Source organism: Natator depressus, chromosome 5, assembly GCF_965152275.1.
Source record: "Natator depressus isolate rNatDep1 chromosome 5, rNatDep2.hap1, whole genome shotgun sequence".
Classification (NCBI taxonomy): domain Eukaryota; kingdom Metazoa; phylum Chordata; order Testudines; family Cheloniidae; genus Natator; species Natator depressus.
In genome coordinates, this window is record NC_134238.1 from 128,057,051 (window position 1) to 128,078,528 (window position 21,478).

The 21,478-nt window shown below is 47.5% G+C and overlaps 1 protein-coding gene across 3 annotated transcripts in view; it reads right to left on the minus strand.

The window, feature by feature from the left end:
• The window catches only part of LOC141987833 (neuronal acetylcholine receptor subunit alpha-7-like), a 119,180-nt gene that overhangs the window by 73,045 nt on the left and 24,657 nt on the right, over positions 1–21,478 (minus strand). The window lies entirely within an intron of this gene.

Sequence of the window (21,478 nt, forward strand, 5' to 3'; positions counted from 1 at the left end):
GGGTTAGCCACGCAGTGGGGGGAGGCAAAATGTGACCTTGTAATGAAAGCACATGTGCTATGTATGTAATGTTAACAGCAAGGTTTACCGTGAAAAAGTGTACCCATTGTTCTATTAAATGTGTCTTTTTAAATACCACTGTCCCTTTTTTTTTCTCCACCTGCTGCATGTGTTTCAAGGATCACAGGATCTTCTCCTTCCCAGAGGCTAGTGAAGATTAGAAAGAGAAAAAAAACGCACTCATGATGAAATGTTCTCTGAGCTCATGCTGTCCGCCCACACTGACAGAGTACAGACGAATGCGTGGAGGCAGACAATGTCAGAGTGCAGGAAAGCACAAAATGACCGGGAGGAGAGGTGGCGGGCTGAAGAGAGTAAGTGGCGGGCTGAAGACAGGGCTGAAGCTCAAATGTGGCAGCAGCATGATGAGAGGAGGTAGGATTCAATGCTGAGGCTGCTGGAGGCTCAAACCAATATGCTCCAGTGTATGGTTGAGCTGCAGCAAAGGCAGCTGGAGCACAGACTGCCGCTACAGCCCCTGTGTAACCAACCACCCTCCTCCCCAAGTTCCATAGCCTCCTCACCCAGATGCCCAAGAACGTGGTGCGGGGGCCTCCGGCCACCCAGCCACTCAACCACAGAGGATTGCCCAAAAAACAGAAGGCTGGCATTCAATAAGTTTTAAAGTTGCAAACTTTTAAAGTGCTGTGTGGCATTGTCCTTCCCTCCTCCACCACCCCTCCTGATGCTTCTCTCCTCCACCACCCCTCCTGGGCTACCTTGTAGTCATCCCCCTATTTGTGTGATGAATGAATAAAGAATGCATGAATGTGAAGCAACAATGACTTTATTGCCTCTGCAAGCGGTGATCGAAGGGAGGAGGTGAGGGTGGTTAGCTTACAGGGAAGTAGAGTGAACCAAGGGGCGGGGGGTTTCATCAAGGAGAAACAAACAGAACTTTCACACCGTAGCCTGTCCAGTCATGAAACTGGTTTTCAAAGCTTCTCTGATGCGCACCGCGCCCTTCTGTGCTCTTCTAACCGCCCTGGTGTCTAGGTGCACGTAACCAGCAGCCAGGTGATTTGTCTCAACCTCCCACCCCGCCATAAACGTCTCCCCCTTACTCTCACAGAGATTGTGGAGCACACAGCAAGCAGTAATAACAGTGGGAATATTGGTTTTGCTGAGGTCTAAGCGAGTCAGTAAACTGCGCCAGCGCGCCTTTAAACGTCCAAATGCACATTCTACCACCATTCTGCACTTGCTCAGCTTGTAGTTGAACAGCTCCTGACTACTGTCCAGGCTGCCTGTGTACGGCTTCATGAGCCATGGCATTAAGCGGTAGGCTGGGTCCCCAAGGATAACTATAGGCATTTCAACATCCCCAATGGTTATTTTCTGGTCTGGGAATAAAGTCTCTTCCTGCAGCTTTTGAAACAGACCAGAGTTCCTGAAGATGCAAGCGTCATGTACCTTTCCCGGCCATCCCAAGTTGATGTTGGTGAAACATCCCTTGTGATCCACCAGACTTGCAGCACTATTGAAAAGTACCCCTTTGCGGTTTATGTACTCGCCGGCTTGGTGCTCCGGTGCCAAGATAGGGATATGGGTTCCATCTATGGCCCCACCACACTTAGGGAATCCCATTGCAGCAAAGCCATCTAGTGTGACCTGCACATTTCCCAGAGTCACTACCTTTGATAGCAGCAGCTCAATGATTGCGTTGACTACTTGCATCACAGCAACCCCCACAGTAGATTTGCCCACTCCAAATTGATTACCAACTGACCGGTAGCTGTCTGGCGTTGCAAGCTTCCACAGGGCTATTGCCACTCGCTTCTCAACTGTGAGGGCTGCTCTCATCTTGGTATTCTGGCACTTCAGGGCAGGGGAAAGCAAGTCACAAAGTTCCATGAAAGTGCCCTTACGCATGCGAAAGTTTCACAGCCACTGGGAATCGTCCCAGACCTGCAACACTATGCAGTTCCACCAGTCTCTGCTCGTTTCCCGAGCCCAAAATCGGCGTTCCACCACATGAACCTGCCCCATTAGCACCATGATGCATGCATTGGCAGGGCCCATGCTTTCAGAGAAGTCTGTGTCCATGTCCTCATCATTCACGTCACCGCGCTGACGTCGCCTACTCGTCCGGTATTGCTTTGCCAGGTTCTGGTGCTGCATATACTGCTGGATAATGCGTGTGGTGTTTAATGTGCTCCTAATTGCCAAAGTGAGCTGAACAGGCTCCATGGGGGAGGGATAGCTCAGTGGTTTGAGCATTGGCCTGCTAAACCCAGGGTTGTGAGTTCAATCCTTGAGGGGGCCATTTAGGGATCGGGGGCAAAAATTGGGGATTGGTCCTGCTTTGAGCAGGGGGTTGGACTAGATGACCTCCTGAGGTCCCTTCCAACCCTGATATTCTATGATTCTATGATTCATGCTTGCCGTGGTATGGCATCCGCACAGAAAAAAGGCGCGGAATGATTGTCTGCCGTTGCTCTGACAGAGGGAGGGGCGACTGACGACATGGCTTGCAGGGTTGGCTTACAGGGAATTAAAATCAACAAAGGGGGTGGCTTTACATCAAGGAGTATTTCAGGCAGGACTTCACGGAGGATTCCAATAAGAAATGGTGCACCTAAGTAATTGTTCTTATTGGAACAAGCAGGTTTATCTGGCCTCTGATTGATACATGGCTAGATTTACCTTGCTGCACCTTCTCAGTGAGTGACTGCAGTGTGACCCAGAGGAATGAGTCCCCTAGACGGGGGTGGGGCGGAAGCAAATGAGTACAAAACAAATCTAGTCTATTTCTTGTCTATTTCTTGTTTTGATGCACTCCATCTATCTTTTACATCTTTGGCTGGCAGCAGACGGTGCAGGACTGCAAGCCATCCACATCTCATGGCTGCTCAGCAGAAGATGGTGCAATAGGACTGCTAGCCATCCTCATCTCTTGCCTGCCCGGCATAAGATGGTGCAATAGGACTGTTAGCAATCCGAATCATCTGCCTGCTCACCATAAGATGGTTCAATAGGACTGACTGCAGGACTAAAGAGAATGACCTGGTCAAGTCACTCCAAATTTAGTCCCTCCGCCCATGTCTGCCCAGGCGCTCCTGATCGACCTTACAGAGGCGACCAGGAGCACCTCGGACACGACGATGACGGCCAGCAGTCCTATTGCACCGTCTGCTGCCACAAGGCAATGGGTTGCTGCTGCTGTGTAGCAATGCAGTACCATGTCTGCCAGCACCCAGGAGACATACGGTGACTGTGAGCTGAGCGGGCTCCATGCTTCCCGTGGTATTGCGTCTGCACAGGTAACTCAGGAAAAAAGGTGCAAAATGATTGTCTGCCATTGCTTTCACAGCGGGAGGGAGGGAGGGCCTGATTACATGTACCCAGAACCACCCGCAACAATGTTTTTTACCCCATCAGGTGCTGGGATCTCAACCCAGAATTCCAATGGGCAGTGGAGACTGCGGGAACTGTGGGATAGCTACCCACAGTGCAACACTCTGGAAGTCAACGCTTGCCTCGGTATGGTGGAAGCACTCCGCCGAGTTAATGCACTTAATGCACTTAGAGCATTTTCTGTGGGGACACACACACTCGAATATATAAAAACGATTTCTAAAAAACCAACTTCTATAAATTCGACCTAATTTCATAGTGTAGACATATCCATAAAAAGGAGCTGCAGGGCAGACCAGAGGTAGTTCTTTGCTGGAGCTAGAGTGCAGATAATGTTCCCGGCACCGTGGACAGCTCAGTGCTGGCAGGGACTAGAGTGAAAACAAGCTCCTGGGTGGCTGCTGGGACTGAAGGTAGAAGAGCCCTGAGGTAAGGGTGAAGCATCAGTGAAGGCTGGGCCCATGGGGAAGTGGCCCAGGGAAATGAAGGCAGTTTCATTAAAGGGACATGGTAGCATGTGGCTGCTATTCTTAGGGTTCCTGGGCCGGGACCTGGAGTAGGGGGCAGGGCTGGGTCCTCCCCATCCCCCATAGGCCACTAGCGAAGGACAGTGATAAACTCCTGGCAGGGGATCTGAACTACTTAGTGGCCCAGCTGGAGAGCTGGGGCTAGAAGAGCCCAGAGATGGTGAAATTGTTGTCTCTAGGGAGGAAGCCCTGGAGGTATGGCCTGATACCAGGGCCAGGACTATTTAAAGACTGCAGACACATGTTACCAGAAGGGGCTGCTCATGAGAGGTAGGTGCCATTACACGGACCTTGCAGGAGATGGTGAACCTAGCAGTGGAGATCTGTGCTGGGTGAGTTATGCCCTGATGGTCCACAAAGGGGTGCTGCAGAGGTAAACCCAATCAGTCTGTCACATGCTGGCTGGCCCCTTTCAATGAAGCAGGTCCAGCTCCCCTGTGCCAGAACAGTGCTCCTGGTGGTGAGTCAAGAGGGTGGGGCAGCACCTGGGGCTGTAAAGAATCAGGGAGACTCAGAGAGGGAGGATACCCCCTGAAGAAGCTGTAGGAGGTTTCTGGAGGAATGCTGAAGAACAGCAGAGGGGTTTGCTGGCTGCCCCCTCCCCTCCCCAAGCCAAAAAGCCAGGGCCAGAGGGCACTGAAGGCAGCAGAAGAGCAGAGGAGGTTGCCTTCTGACTTCCGAGACAGAAGTAAGGGCTGTAGGCCAAGCAACAGTGGTGGGGCTTACCCACTGATACCTCCACGCTGGCGAGCTAGAAGAGGAATGGGGAGATGATGGAGGCTCCCTTGGTGAGGGTGAACTCCCAGCAGTGGGTGTTCCTGCTATGCCAATGGACTAGATGTCATGGGATGTTAAGGGTTGTATGCCCTGGGGGTGATAAATGGACTATATTTTGGGGAATTTATTATGGATTATTGTCACTATGGTTTTGTAATAAACTGGCCCCCAGGAGGGATATTATTGAGGCAAGGCAGTCTGTCGTGGAGTCCTTAGGGGCCTGAAAGGGGTGTGGGATGGTAACCCTGGCATTAGAGTGCCCAGCCACAAGGGGGTGCATGGGGACAAGCCGGGGAATCGATCAGACCGTTCCCTACCAGAAGTCACCATCTGAGTTCTTGGGAATGTGGCGCTCTAGCAAAAATAGTCCATCCCCTGGCATGCCTCTGGTAGGCATGATGTGCCAGATCCTCAGCTGGCATAAATCATCGAAGCCCCATCATCTTCCCTGGTGCTATGCCAATTGACCCCAGCTGAGGGTCTGGTCCATTGACTTGTTTGAGATCAGTATCTTTACTGGCTTTTTTTTTTCCACCAACAGCCCCGTATTTTCATGTGGTTTGTGCAATGTCCACACTCACATCAGGCCAAACTTTGAAATGTCTTAAATATGCAGCTCTTAAACCATTTCAGCGTCCAGCCCTAAACGCTGACCTCTGTTCATTTCAGATTCCTTCTACCTGACCACTCTGATGCAATGGCTTGTTTTCTAGGAGTGGTCTGTAATGTAGGAAGGCATGTGCAGTTTTGCATCCTGTGCAAATGGCTTTAAAAATAAGACACACTAGCCACATAGCTTGCCACAAGCACACTTTTCACACAGACCAATCTAAGTACCTTGCATTGCAGCTTACTGTGGCTGATTCCATACACACATTGCTCTTCTAACTGTTCTTCCTTTCACCTGGGTAGTTTCTAAACTGACATCAAGCTAAGACACTTTCTTAGAGGAATAAAATCACTTAACAGTTTACCAAGCATGGTTTCTTTGATACAACCAGGCTTTAGCAAAGGGAAAGGTCCAGATTCTGGTCTCTTGTACTCAAGGTCTGGACAGGATGGACAGCAGCATAATACAGACCTTGGACTTCAGAAAAGCAGACTTTGAATCCCTCAGGGAACTGATGGGCAGGATGCCCTGGGAGGCTAATTGAGGGGGAAAGGAGTCCAGGAGAGCTGGCTGTATTTTAAAGAATCCTTATTGGGGGCACAGGAACAAACCATCCCAATGTGCAGAAAGAATAGTAAATATGGCAGGCAACCAGCTTGGCTTAACAGAGAAATCTTCGGTGAGCTTAAACACAAAAAAGAAGCTTACAAGAAGTGGAAACTTGGACAGATGACTAGGGAGGAGTATAAAGATATTGCTTGAGCATGCAGGGGTGTAATCAGGAAGGCCAAAGCACAATTGGAGTTGCAGCTAGTGAGGGATGTGAAGGGTAACAAGAAGGGTTTCTACAGGTATGTTAGCAACAAGAAGAAGGTCTGGGAATGTGTGGGCCCCTTACTGAATGGGGGAGGCAACCTAGTGACAGATGTGGAAAAAGCTGAAGTACTCAATGCTTTTTTTGCCTCGGTCTTCACAGACTAGGTCAGCTCACAGACTGTTGTGCTGGGCAGCACAGTATGGGGAGGAGGTGAGCAGCCTTCAGTGGTGAAAGAACAGGTTAAGGACTATTTAGAAAAGCTGGACATGCACAAGTCCATGGATCCGATCTAATGCATCCGAGGGTGCTGAGGGAGTTGGCTTATGTGATTTTCTGAGCCATTGGCCATTATCTTTGAAAACTCGTGGTGATTGGGGGAGGTTCTGGATGATTGGAAAAAGGCAAATATAGTGCCCATATTTTTTTTTAAAAAAGCAAGACGGATTATCTGAGGAAATACAAACCGGTCAGCCTCACCTCAGTCCCCAGAAAAATCATGGAGCAGGTCTCCAAAGAATCCATTTTGAAGCACTTGGAGGAGAGGAAGGTGATCAGGAAGTCAACATGGATTCATCAAGGGCAAGTCATGCCTGACCAACTTGATTGCCTTCTATGATGAGATAACTGGCTCTGTGGATATGGGGAAAACAGTGGATGTGATATACCTTGACGTTAGCAAAAGTTTTGATACTGTCTCCCACTCTATTTTTTCCAGCACTCTAAAGAAGTATGGATTGGATGAATGGACTATAAGGTGGATAGAAAGCTGGTTAGATCATCAGTTAGTGATCAATGGCTCAATGTCAATTGAGCCATTAGATCATTAGTCAATAGATCATCAGGTAGTGATCAATGGCTCAGTGTCTAGTTGGCAACCAGTATCAAGCGGAATGTCCTGGGGCCCTTTTTGTTCAACATCTTCATTAATGATCTGGATGATGGGATGGATTGCACCCTCAGCAAGTTCACGGATGACTCTAAGCTGGGGAGAGAGGTAGATACGCTGCAAAGTAGGGATAGGGCCCAGAGTGACCTAGACAAATTGGAGGATTGGGCCAAAAGAAATGTGATGAGGTTCAACAAGGACAAGTGCAGAGTCCTGCACTTAGGATGGAAGAATCCCATATACCGCTACAGACTGGGGACTGACTGGCTAAGCGGCAGTTCTGCAGAAACGGACCTGGGGACTACAGTGGACGAGAAGCTGGATATGAGTCAACAGTGTGCCCCTGTTGCCAAGAAGGCTAACAGCATATTGGGTTGCATTAGTAGGAGCATTGCCAGCAGATCAAGGGAAGTGATTATTCCCCTCTATTTGGCACAGATGAGGCTACATCTGGAGTATTGCACCCAGTTTTGGGGGCCCTACTATAGAAAGGACGTGGATAAATTGGAGAGAGTCCAGTGGAGGGCAACAAAAATTATTAGAGGGCTGGGGCACATGACTTACGAGGAGAGGCTGAGGGCGCTGGGCTTATTTAGTCTGCAGAAGAGAAGCGTGAGTGCGGGGGAGGGGATTTGATAGCAGCCTTCAACTACCTGAAGAGGGGTTCCAAAGAGGATGGAGCTGGGCTGTTCTGAGTGGCCTGGACACCAGAACTGAGAGCAAGGAGCCTGTCTCTCCTGAGCTCTCAAAACCCCCATTGCTGAGCTAAGAGTGGAGGAGGAAACTGCCTGATTCAAATGCAGAGAGGCCAAGAGCTGGGCCTTGGGGTGGGGAAAGGTGGGACAAGGAGCCTGAGAGGGTGGAGGCTAGAATAGGACGGAAAATGAGATGAAGTACTTTGGGAATGAATCTGAGTTGTGCAGTGAAAGAGGCTGTTGTCAGTAGGACCTTGGGTGGACACCCCATCACCACACTGGCATATGAGGGGTTAATAGAGCCCTACTGAGGCTGTGCAGGAGATGCAGCCAATAAGAGAAGCTGCAAGGAATAGGGTGAAGAAGGTGCTGGGGCTGTGGGGAGGTGGCCCAGAGAAATGTACTGAGAAGTTGGAGGGGATGCAGCATGTGGCTGCCATCTACAGGGTTCCTGGGTTGGGACCCAGAGTAGTGGGTGGGCCCGGGTCTCCCCCCATCACCACCACCAGTGGGGAAGTGGCTGGACTGCTGGACTGCCATACAAACCCCAGAAGGGGGGAACACAGATGGTGGAAAGTGTATCTCAGAAGAGGCAGGACACGAAAGGAAGAAACAGGAGGGTATCATGGTGATGGCAGTTGCAGGCTGCTCTGAGGAACTGGATTCTATCCTTGCCACTAATTTCCTGAGTGATGTTGGGCAAGTCACCCACACCAGACTCTTCACAGTGGTCACTAACTGGGTGTTCCTCATTTTCTGGGGGCCTGACTTGAGACCCTGGGGTCTGATGTGCAGAAGTGCTGAGCACTCACAGCTATAACTGCACTCTCTGGAAGCTGTGCTGTGAACGTATTAAATGCTACTATATGTTGCTAAGCACTCTGAAAAATCAGGTCCTAGAGGTCTCAAATTGAGCACCCAAAATTAGTGGATACTTTTGACCTTAATCTCTCTGTGCCTCAGCTCCCCGACTGTAAAAGGGGCATAATAATATTCTCTCTGCTCACAGGGGAGTTCTGCAAATACATTCAGTCCTGTTTGTGAAGCAATCAAATACTACAGTGATGAGTGCCATGGAAAAGCCCCTGAGGAAACTAATAATTCTGTCTTCAGAGCAGGGTGTGACTAGTGTTCAGTAAACAAGGCCTGGGGCCACACATTGAACATTGTGTAGAAAACAACATTTTGAATAGCTGCTCATTAAATGACCACCTTCCATCCTGTGCACTGACTGAGGCAAGGGTCCTGAGGAAAATATAGTATGTGATAATGTAATTAAAGAGGGAGTATAATGTATATGGACCAGAGGGCCGAATTAAGGTTATACAGGCAACCTTAATTCTAGCATTTCCTAACTTTGGAGTTGTTTCACATTTAAATCATGATGCAGTTAGTTGGCTTATGTAAAATGGGCATTTTGATAATGCCTGACACTCAGAACTTAGTTGAAACAATAATTCATGACTCTTTGACATTAGCATCACCAGTTCTCAAGCAGTTTCCACACTGATGTAGGAACCAATTGTTTGTTTTTTCCAGAGTTCAAAATTGGTCAGAGTAGGTTGGCCTCACAAGAGAGCGTATTGGGTTTAATTTTAGTGAATATACTGGTCTAGCAGCCTGTCAAGGTTCCTCCCCCACTCTGAACTCTAGGGTACAGATGTGGGGACCTGCATGAAAACCTCCTAAGCTTACTTTCACCAGCTGAGGTTAAAACTTCCCCAAGGTACAAATTAATTTTATCCTTTGTCCCTGGATCTCCACTGCCACCACCAAACTCTAACTGGGTTTACTGGGAAACGTAGTTTGGACACGTCTTTCCCCCCAAAATCCTCCCAACCCTTGCACCCCACTTCCTGAGGAAGGTTTGGTAAAAATCCTCACCAATTTGCATAGGTGACCACAGACCCAAACCCTTGGATCTGAGAACAATGAAAAAGCATTCAGTTTTCTTACAAGAAGACTTTTAATAGAAGTAAAGAAATCACCTCTGTAAAATCAGGATGGTAGATACCTTACAGGGTAATTAGATTCAAAACATAGAGAATCCCTCTAGGCAAAACCTTTAGTTACAAAAAAGACACACAGACAGGAATAGTCATTCTATTCAGCACAGCTCTTTTCTCAGCCATTTAAAGAAATCATAACCTAACACATACCTAGCTAGATTACTTACTAAAGTTCTAAGTCTCCATTCCTGTTCTGTCCCCGGCAAAAGCAGCATACAGACAGACACAGACCCTTTGTTTCTCTTCCTCCTCCCAGCTTTTGAAAGTATCTTGTCTCCTCATTGGTCATTTTGGTCAGGTGCCAGCGAGGTTACCTTTAGCTTCTTAACCCTTTACATGTGAGAGGATTTTTCCTCTGGCCAGGAGGGATTTTAAAGGGGTTTACCCTTTCCTTTATATTTATGACACAGCCGTATGCATAATTTTTTCTGCCTTGGCATTTTAATACCTACTCTTCATGATTATTAATCAGAGATTTTTCAGCATTTATAGTGATGCAGGGCCTAATTCTCATCTCACTCACACCAGTTTTATATCTGTAATTACACCTACTTCAGTGAAGTTACTCTTGATTTACAATAGTGTCAGTAGAGAAATTGGGCCCCTGGTAATAAATGGCATGAATGAGATGCACAGTTTGCTGGGGATTTTTCTATAAATAAAGAGTAAATATCACACAGGTTACTCAGTAAAATCACAAGTAAATGCAGAAGATATTAATGAAAAATGACTCTCTTAGTCTGTAGGGGCTGAAAGTCATTTTTTCATTAATACTTTATAAATTCGAAATACCTACTGAATAATCCTTTCATTATTATGGCTTTGTTTCATGTTCTCTGTCTGTTTCAGGCCTGACTGGTCGAGTTTACACAGTGGAAGTTATCTGGCTGGAAAAGATTTGTACAGGATGTACTATAAGGATTATGGTTTAATCTAGTGAATCCAGATGCTATACTAGGAATAATGTCACCGGGTGCATATTACTGGCATATTTATATTTGTCTGTATCCCTCACTTTTTTATTTTCGTTTCTCACATGCTGCAAAATGCAGAGCTCAGTGGAGACCGGGGCCAGCATCTCCACTGGTGTAAATACATGTAACCCATACAGCTAGGGTGAGTCACAAAATGCAAAGTAGGGAAGTGCAGTAATTTAACCCCTTCCACCCTGCAGTCTCTCCTACCACATTCAAAACAGTACATGGCCTCTAAAGTGCATCTGTCCTAGAGAACTGGATCATTTCAAGGCTAAATGTTACCGTTCATACAGCTTGGTCCTCAAGCAATTAATGTGTCTGTGCTCAGCAATCTGGTTTCTTCAGCTCAGTTGTACATAGAAGACCCGCTCTAGCTGTAGCAGCACCTATGTTGAAGCACTTTCCCAGAATTCCCTGAATGCCTCCATCCAGACCAAGAACATACAAGCAGCTGAATAGTTGACAGTAGAATAATACTGTTGTCTTGTTTTCAGCAACAGTTTATACAGTAAAAAAAAATCTGTATATTAATATAAATCATTCACTTTTCTAATAAAACCACTTCCTGGAAAAATTAGTTAAACATTTTGTTTCTGAAGCCACCTACTTAAAATGAACAGCTAAGGGCTTTAAAATATTATAATGCCCCCCATAATGCACAAATTTTTCTGATCAAGCCATTCATGGCTTATTAAAACACAACAAGCTTAGATAAGACCAGCATTAATCTGGGTCAGAGTTAATGTCTGTGTGTTGATGGAATGTGTATTTTACACAGGAATGGCCCCTTTTTGGGCTTTTGAAAGCGCAGTGTGAACAATTGTGCCTTGTACCACACCCTGTCCCCACCCCTTTGCTCTCTGCTCCCCCCTGGGTATGCAGGGCCCCCCTGGGCATACACACCCTTTCTGAAAATGCTGGATGAAGGCAGAAAAATCATCCTTTTGGCCACCTAAACTGCCATTTTCTTCCACACAAGCTTCTGGTTTGCTCATCCTGGGATTGCTCGGTGGACAAATGGGTGAGCGGAGAGAGCACCGAGGGGGAACAGCATTATGGGGGAGGCTCTACCAATGTAGCTGCAGCGCCTGGGCTCTAGGACTGAAACACTTCAGCCGGAGCAGATTCACTGAAGGCTTATGCAAAGGTGCCCCTGGCTGGGTTGGCTGCAGAGCCTGAGCCGGAGACCTCTCGATTGAAAAGCCTGAGATGCTACTGCTTGAGCAAAGGAACAACTACATCGCCAGGAACAGACTCGTAAACATCTTTACCTTGGCTGGCTAGGAGAGGGGGCCAAAGACCCACACTCCCCCAGCCTGGGTCACCCTGCCTCAGAGCGGTGCAACCAGACCTCTCCACTTGTGAAATAACAGAAGCACTTTTGTGTGTGGAGACAAAGCTTTATTCAGGCTCAGTAGCATTCTCCCACATAAGTAATCCCATGAAATCAGCAGGGCATGTGAGCAAGGACCACAGGGTGGGGCCCAATGTGTTTTGGCAGCATTCCAGGCCCTCGGACATGTCGTGGCGATCTCCGCTTTCCTGGGAAGAGATGAGACTGCAGGGGCTGATGAGGCTAAGAGATAGCCAGGCCCTTATTTTGGAACTAGGCAGGAGCTGGGGCCATGAGACAAATGAAGTTTTCCAAGCTCGCACTCAGCAATGTATAATCTGTAGTGGAATGGCACGCAGTAATTACAGGGAGCCACGGAGATGTCTCTTGTCTAGGAAGAGTTTTAAATGAAGTTATTAACTCTGTGATGCAGCAAGGGCATTGTGAGGTGGGAGTTTTAACAAATCTTTTTTTTTTCAAAACATTCAGATGTAGCCCAGACCCAGGCATCTTTATCTGTTAAAGTTCTTGTCCAGACAATGGAATCAACAATTTTTATTCCAAGACTGGTGAACTTCAAAAAGTTCACAGCTCGGTATAACAACCTTACCGCAGAAACTTTCTCATGAAACTTGCCATACTGTCTGCTTCCAGTCATGTCCCCACTCCCCATGAGAACAGGGCACAAGCCTTCAGCCCTTCCTCACATGAGTAGTTCTTAGTCCTTTGTGTAGCCCCATTGGATGTGGGTCTAATAAAAGGCTGAATAACCAAGGGCGTGGCTACACATACAGCGGCGCAGCTGTACCCATGCATCTGTGGTGCTGTAGCACTTTGTGAAGACACTACCTACTCTGATGAGAGCTTCTCCTGTCCCGTAGGTACTCCAATTGTTGTAGCTACATCAATGCGAGAAGCCCTCCGGTTGATATAGCATTGTGCACACTGGGAGTGAGGTCTGTATAACTGCATTGCTCAGGGGTATGGATTTTCCACACCCCTGAGCGACTTAGTTATACTGCCATAAGTCTGTAGTGTAGACCAAGCCTGGGAGACCAGTCAGGATTGGGATCCTGAGAGTAGCAGGATCAGGCCCCACACTGCCCTTGCAGAATTTTGGTGCTTCCAACCAAAACCAGTCAGATTGTCCATTCCATTGCGACCTGGCATACAGGGGAGCAAACTGACCGGATTGCCCCCCACCCTAGAGGATCCCATGCTGCCTACCTCACAGCTCCCAATATAGGGTTGTGCCAGAGCTGGGAGCTGACTGGAGCATGTTGTGCTCTCGCTATTCTCAGCAGCAGAGTGGCCCATGGAAAGCCACAGTAACCTAGAGCAACCCATCTCCAAATTGCACTGGGGCTTCTGGGAGTCCCTTGGCAAAGCCTAGAATTTGAGAGGTGCAAAGCCTAGTGCAGGAAAACTAATGCAGTTTGACCCAGGAAGTGCAGGAGGCAGCTGCTGGCATGGTATTCTCAGTGACAGGAACCCATGTGTTGAATTGATTTTCCCATCGTTGGTGCAACAAAGCTGGAGTCAGTTGGTGTTCAGCACATGCTGCAAGGCCCATCTGTTTTTCCCAGGCCGTCAGGAAAAGGGTAGGTTACTGGGAGTTGCATTAAAGGGGAGTGGAACGTTTTATTCTTAACAGGCAGAATTGAAAGGAGAGCACATAATCTGTTGCTGAGATTTGTGCTTGGACAAAGTTAGATGTCTTCAAGTTGCCAGGGCCTGATGAAATCCATCCTAGAATACTCAAGGAGATATCTGAGCCATTAGCAATTATCTTCAAAAACTCATGGGAGATGGAAGAGGACTGGAAGAGGGCAAATATAGTGCTACTCTATAAAATCTGGGGAATTACAGACCAGTCAACTTAAGTTCAGTACCTGGAAAGATAATTGAGCAAATAATTAAGCAATCAATTTGTAGACACCTAGAAGATAAATAACAGTCAGCATGGATTTGTCAAGAACAAATCATGTCAAGCCAACCTGATTGCTTTCTTTGACAGAGTAACAAGTCTTGTGGATAGAGGGGAAGTGGTAGATGTGGTATATCTTGACTTTAGTAAAGCTTTTGATACTGTTTCACATGACCTTCTCATAAACAAACTAGGGAAATACAACCTCGATGGAGATACTATAAGGTGGGTGCATAACTGATGAGAAAAACATTCCCAGAGAGTAGTTATCAGTGGTTCACAGTCAAGCTGGAAGGGCATAACAAGTCGGGTCCTGTAGGGATTGGTCCTGGGTCTGGTTCTGTTAAATGTCTTCAGTGATGATTTAGTTGGGGATTGGTCCTGCTTTGAGCAGGGGGTTGGACTAAATGACCTCCTGAGGTCCCTTCCAACCCTGATACTCTATGATTCTGTGATTCTATGATGTGATCTACTTCTCTGGTACAGTGTCCTTGTTTGGTGAAGGCTGTTTTAAATATCTTCAGGTGTATATCCCAGACCTTCTCCTGAAAGTTTATCCTGTGTTATCTGAGCCCATGGCTGTAGATAACTGGTTTCTTGGTGTTTGGCGTGGTTGCTGGATCTGTGAAGGTAGGTGTGGTGATCTGTGCATTTATTGTATATAAGTTGTCCATAGGGCCATTGTTGAAGCTGATTGTGGTATCCAGGAAGTTGATGCTGGTGCAGGAGTGAATGGTGGTAGTTGAAGTTGTAGTGGAAATCTGAGGAAATTTGGGTCATCTGTCCAGAGGATGAAAACTATCCAGATACATAGTCAGTTTCTAGTTGCATTTTTCCAGAAATTCTTCCACAAGGTGGCCCATGAAGAGGTTCGCATATTGGAGAACCTTCCTAGTACCCATGGCTGTTTCCACAGTTTGGACAAAGTGTTTGAATGTAAATGTTTTGGGTAAGGATGAAATGGATGAGTTTGGTGATGTCAGATGTCCACCTCAAACAGTTGTTCATTGTCTTGTGGATATTTGAGGCAAGCAGCAATGCTGGGGTGAGGAATGCTGGTGTATAGGGAGGTGACTTCCTGATAGGAAGTATGGTGTTCTAAGAAAGGTGGTTGATGCAGAATTTCTGGAGCAAGTCAGTTGTCCTGGAGGAAATTTGCCCTTTGTCTGGCAAGTGGTTTCTATGAGTCCCAATAGTCCTGTAAGAATGCCATAGCCAGATATGATGGGAAATGTTGAGACAAAGCTGAGAATTTGCAAGTTTTCTGAAGCCATAATCTAACACTCGGCTATTTCCCTGTCTTCAGAGTCTATGAATAAACACTTTTTTGTTTATTCTGACTATACTACAATAAAAAAGTGCATAACAAAAGAGCCTGGTGCTCACAGTATTGTGTACATGGCAATTTCCAAATACTTTGTCAGGATTCTCACTCTTCTTGGACCACATTTTGCTCCCCCTTATATTAGTGGGGCTTTGGGCAACTTGGAACAGTTCCTTGTAACTGGCCCTCCATCCATCCATCCATCCATCCATCCAAGCCCCCTCCCTCATCAGCTGGGATCCACTGAGTTCTGCTACAGAGCTGGAGGGTAACAGCACTGTGAAGGAGACCATGCATACAGATGAGGTATATTGTAAATGGCGCATATGCAGTGTAATTCATTGGAGAGGTAACATAGTGAACTGGGATTTAGGAGACCTATGTTCTGTTTCCCAGCTCTGCCAGTGACTTGCTGTGTGACCCTGGGAAGTCGTTTCCCCTCTCTGTGCCTCTGTTTCCCCTCCCACTCTTTATGTCTAGGTAGACAGCCAACTCTTTGGGACGGGGCGGTCTCTCACTGTGTGTATGTGCAGCATCTAGCACATATGGGGCCTCAGTCTCAGTTGTGGCCAGTAGGGGTGACTCCAAAAGAAATAATAGTGTATGATTGTGCACAACAAATACACATCTCTGCAGCTGACAGTGCAGGGAAGTGCCTAGAAAGCATCGGTTTTCTGGGCAGGACTGGAAGGGCTAATCAATTCTGCAGTGCACCGACTCCCATGCAAACGTGGGCTATGTCAGCTTTAGCTGTGATTTAGGTCTGTGTCTGGAAACCTTAGCTCTAGTGATAGAGTGCCTTGCACTGGCATCCATGTGCCATATCTTTGATATATGGAAAATACATTCTCAAGGGCTTTGGTTTGCTACAACTGGCTTCTAAGTAAAAGCTAAATTAATCCCAGAGACAAACTGCTGGCGCCAGCAGCACCAAACCTAATCCAAGCAATTTATGCTTTTAAATTTTTATTTGTGTAACCCACACACCTCCTGGGTGTGGTGTTCTGTCCCATCTAGTGGCACTGAGACCATGTAGAGAGAGATTAATGAGTTTGCTCTGCAGCCTTAGCTAACAGCCATATGGCTTTAAGCTCATGCAGTAGAAGCTCATGCACTAAGCTCCAAAAGTCCCAGGTTCAATCCCGCCTGCCGACAACCGGGATCTGTTGGCATTACATTTGTGAAGGGGGGAGGATGTGGATTTCTCCATGTGACGTGGCATTCATCATTATGGAGAGCAAATTATGGAGCCTTGAGAGGCATCTTGCCTTTCCATGTTGCAGAAGGGAGTCTGTATGCCACAGAACCCGTTTTTCACCATGTTGGTTGAGTTTAGACCTGACTTGGTTCAAGAGAGCCAGTGTGGAAGCAGATTCCTCCAGCTGCTGTATAATGTTTTATAGATGTGATGTCAAGCCAGGTCCTCGTCTAATAGAAGGAGAGAGGTGAACTGGGCTAACCAGTGGGATAATCCCCCTAATCCTGTCATGCAATTTTAAAACAGGCTGGTAAATTCTGGTCTGTTTTTTTTTTTCTTTTCATGTTCCCTTCCTGGACAGGGAAAGCAGTAAACAATTCCAGCCAGTTGTGCAAGGCTTACTCCTGTTGGTGAACTCGTGTGCATGGTTCCATTAGGCCCAATAAGGTGATTTATGCGAGTGAGTGATCCCTGAAGCGAGTAAGATTTGCACAATGGTGAACGAAGCACTGCAAGTACATAGGCACACTATCCTACAGACTGCACAGGCACCTAAGATAGCCAGGACGTGTGGGATTTCTATGATTTCTGGGCATCTCCTAGTCACTGACAGCCCGGTCTGGTAACTTCACTGTGTGAGGAGCTCTGGTGACCTTCCCTGGGAGTTCAGCGGGTGGAGTGTGTGAGGGTTGGGGCTTTGCCTAGCAATCTGGGCAAGTACCAGTACAGTGAGGTGATGCAACGTGCTCTAATTCTGTGACTCCTGCTACAGAACGGTGCTGGTTGAACTGTGTTATCTGCTGAGCCTGAGACTGTGACTCCAGCTCCTTGGTTCTCACCATTCTCTGGTATAGGAAGTGAACTGCACCACCCCTATGCCTGGCACCGAATCCTTCCCCAGCCCGCTAGCCAGTGCACCGTGGGGCAGAGCTAAGGATCTTCCCACGCACACCTGAATGGGAGAGGCAGTAGCAGGCCATTGGAAGTGGGTTTTAATGAGGGTCCCGCAGGGGTCTGCTCTTGGCTTGACACTATTCAGTATTTTTATCAGTGACCTGGAAGAATATATACAATCATTGCTGGCAAAACGTCCAGATGAGACAAAAATTGATGGAGTGATAAATAATGATGGGGACAGGCACAGACGACTCGTGCCTCCTGATGCTGGGGGGGCACGTGACCACCACACATGTCTCCTCTGCCCAGTGGACCTGTGCCCAGCCCGGGTCCACTGCACTCTCCAGAGTCACTTGATGGGGAGGGCTGGCTGTCCCCTTCTCCCACTGCACCTCCCCCGGTGCGTTTGGCTGCTCTTCCTGGGGGCTGGGCCCAGGTGGGAAGCGGGACGCAGCTGCTTCTCATGTGACTGAAGCTGGCCGCTCCAGGTCACTGACTCTGTGCAGTGCAGCAGCTGCCTCAGAGAGCCTGGCTGGGGCAGTGGCCCCCTCTGCTCCCCGCCTGAGCCCAGCTGGCAGGGACAGGGGCCGAACGAAGTGAACACGAGCTTCTGATGCAGCTGTAGCTAGAAGAGCTAACATGGTTCTGTAAGCAGGAGGATACCAAGTAGGGGCAAAGCAATGATAATACCTCCCAATATGGCATCAGTGACACTATTACTGAAATTCTGTGTCAACTTCTGGCATACACACTTTAATTCCTAAAACATCTTCCAGTTCTTCCTGCCAAACACCTCTAAGATCCAGCCTTTCTTCTCCAGCCACATGGCTAAAACTCTTACCCAGGCTCTCCTCTTGCGTCTCAACTGCTTGCTTCCTCTGTGGCCTTAACCTATTCTGTCCTACCGCTTTCATATCCATTCACGATACTGCAAAGATATATTCCCTAGCTCATTGCTTTGAGTACGTCACTCTTCTTGTAGTTCCTCCCCTGGCTCCCGCTTCTTTGCTGCGTCAAAGTACCTGGCTTCACTTTTAAGGTCCTTCACAGCCAATCGCTGCCTTTCCTGTCATCCCTCATATGCTGTTGAGATGCCAATTCCTGACTCCCCTCCGGTAATGATCCCAGCCGTCAACACCCATTGATTCAATTTTCAAATGAGCACCTCTGCACTCTGTCCTCATGCCACCCCCTGTCCCTGGAGGAGCAACCCATAACCATCTGCGCGGTCACCACATTGCCCTGATTCATCTCGCTCCTTAGAACTCTCTGCTGTGACCTTACAAAGGGGCTGTTGCTTGTCATGCTGACCTTTGTCTCATTGTTACCTGGTGCTTCCACCTATCTTCTCTCATCTTATGCTTAGGTTGTCCGCTCTCTGCGGCACAGGCTGTCTCTTATTCTGTGTTTGTACACCACCCAGCACCATGGAGCGCTGGTCCCTGGCCGCAATTACTATGCCCTCACTGCAGCTCTATCTACATAGTTTATCCAAGAGATGGTTAACAGGTGACTAGATGACAGTCTATAAAGAGGGGAGAAGATTTCTGACGGTAGAAAGCTTTTTAATCTCATGGCCAAAGGCGTAACATCCAATTGTTGGAAGCTGAAGCTAGATAAATTCAGACTAGAAATATGGCCCAAACGTTAAACAGTGAGGGTTATTAACCTTTGGAACAATTTACTCAGGCATGTAATAAATTCTCCGTTACTTGAAGTCTTTTTAAATCAAGCCTGATGTCTCTCTAAAACGGAATGGCTGGGTAAAATGATACATGCTGGTAGTATTCAGGAAATCAGCCCACATGATCACAATGATCCCTTCTGGCCTGTGACATGGCTACCTGGAAATGCAGAGGAGTAAGAGGTCCCTTTGTGCATCTGTGGACCTGAGGAGATCATAGAATTATAGAATATCAGGGTTGGAAGGGACCTCAGGAGGTCATCTAGTCCAAACCCCTGCTCAAAGCAGGACCAATCCCCAACTAAATCATCCCAGCCAGGGCCTTGTCAAGCCTGACCTTAAAAACTTCTAAGGAAGGAAATTCCACCACCTCTCTAGGTAACCCATTCCAGTGCTTCAACACCCTCCTAGTGAAAAAGTTTTTCCTAATATCCAACCTAAACCTCCCCCACAGGAACTTGAGACCATTACTCCTCATTCTGTCATCTGCTACCACTGAGAACAGTCTAGAGCCATTCTCTTTGGAACCCCCTTTCAGGTAGTTGAAAGCAGCTATCAAATACCCCCTCATTCTTCTCTTCCGCAGGCTAAACAATCCCAGTTCCCTCAGCCTCTCCTCATAAGTCATGTGTTCCAGTCCCCTAATCATTTTTGTTGCCCTCCACTGGACGTTTTCCAATTTTTCCACATCCTTCTTGTAGTGTGGGGCCCAAAACTGGACACAGTACTCCAGATGAGGCCTCACCAATGTCGAATAGAGGGGAACGATCACGTCCCTCGATCTGCTGGCAATGCCATACTTATACATCCCAAAATGCCATTGGCCTTCTTGGCAACAAGGGCACACTGTTGACTCATATCCAGCTTCTTGTCCACTGTAGCCCCCAGGTCCTTTTCTGCAGAACTGCTGCTGAACCATTCGGTCCCTAGTCTGTAGCGGTGCATTGGATTCTTCCGTCCTAAGTGCAGGACTCTTCATTTGTCCTTGTTGAACCTCATCAGATTTCTTTTGGCCCAATCCTCTAATTTGTTTAGGTCCCTCCATATCCTATCCCTACCCCTCCAGTGTATCTACCTCTCCTCCCAGTTTAGTGTCATCTGCAAACTTGCTGAGGGTGCAATCCATGCCATCCTCCAAATCATTAATGAAGATATTGAACAAAACCGGCCCCAGGACCGACCCTTGGGGCACTCCACTTGATACCGGCTGCCAACTAGACACGAAGCCATTGATCGCTACCCATTGAGCCTGACAATCTAGCCAGCTTTCTATCCACCTTATAGTCCATTCATCCAGCCCATACTTCTTTAACATACTGGCAAGAATACTGTGGGAGACCGTGTCAAAAGCTTTGCTAAAGTCAAGAAACAATACATCCACTGCTTTCCCTTCATCCACAGAACCAGTAATCTCATCATAGAAGGCAATTAGATTAGTCAGGCATGACCTTCCCTTGGTGAATCCATGCTGACTGTTCCTGATCACTTTCCTCTCCTCTAAGTGCTTCAGAATTGATTCCTTGAGGACCTGCTCCATGATTTTTCCAGGGTCTGAGGTGAGGCTGACTGGCCTGTAGTTTTCAGGATCCTCCTTCTTCCCTTTTTTAAAGATGGGCACTACATTAGCCTTTTTCCAGTTGTCCGGGACCTCGCCCATTCACCATGAGTTTTCAAAGATAATGGCCAATGGCTCTGCTATCACACCCGCCAACTCCTTTAGCACTCTCGGATGCAGCACATCTGGCCCCATGGACTTGTGCTTCTCCAGCTTTTCTAAATAGTCCCGAACCACTATGCAGCAGAGGGCAATGAAAATGATTAGGGGGCTGGGGCACATGACTTATGAGGAGAGACTGAGGAAACTGGAGTTATTTAGTCTGCAGAAGAGAAGAGTGCAGGGGGATTTGATAAAAGTCTTCAACTACCTGAAGGGGGGGTTCCAAAGAGGATGGAGCTGGGCTGTTCTCAGTGGTGGCAGATGACAGAACAAGGAGCAGTAGTCTCAATTTGCAGTGGGGGAGGTCTAGGTTGGATATTAGGAAACACTATTTCACTAGGAGGGTGGTGAAGCACTGGAATGGGTTACCTAGGGAGGTGGTGGAATCTCCATCCTTAGAGGTTTTTAAGGCCTGGCTTGACAAAGCCCTAGCTGGGATGACTTAGTGGGGATTGGTCCTGCTTTGAGCAGGGGGTTGGACTAGATGACCTCCTGAGGTCTCTTCCAACCTTAATCTTCTATGAATCACTATGTTCTCAAATGATCTCACACAGGAAGATAAGACAAAAAACACCTATCCTCTGTGGCTGAACACTTTTCACAAAGCAATCATTCTGTCTGACTTCTCCATCTTCATCCTCAAAGGAAACCTGCACAACCCTTTCAAAAGAGAAGCCTGGAAG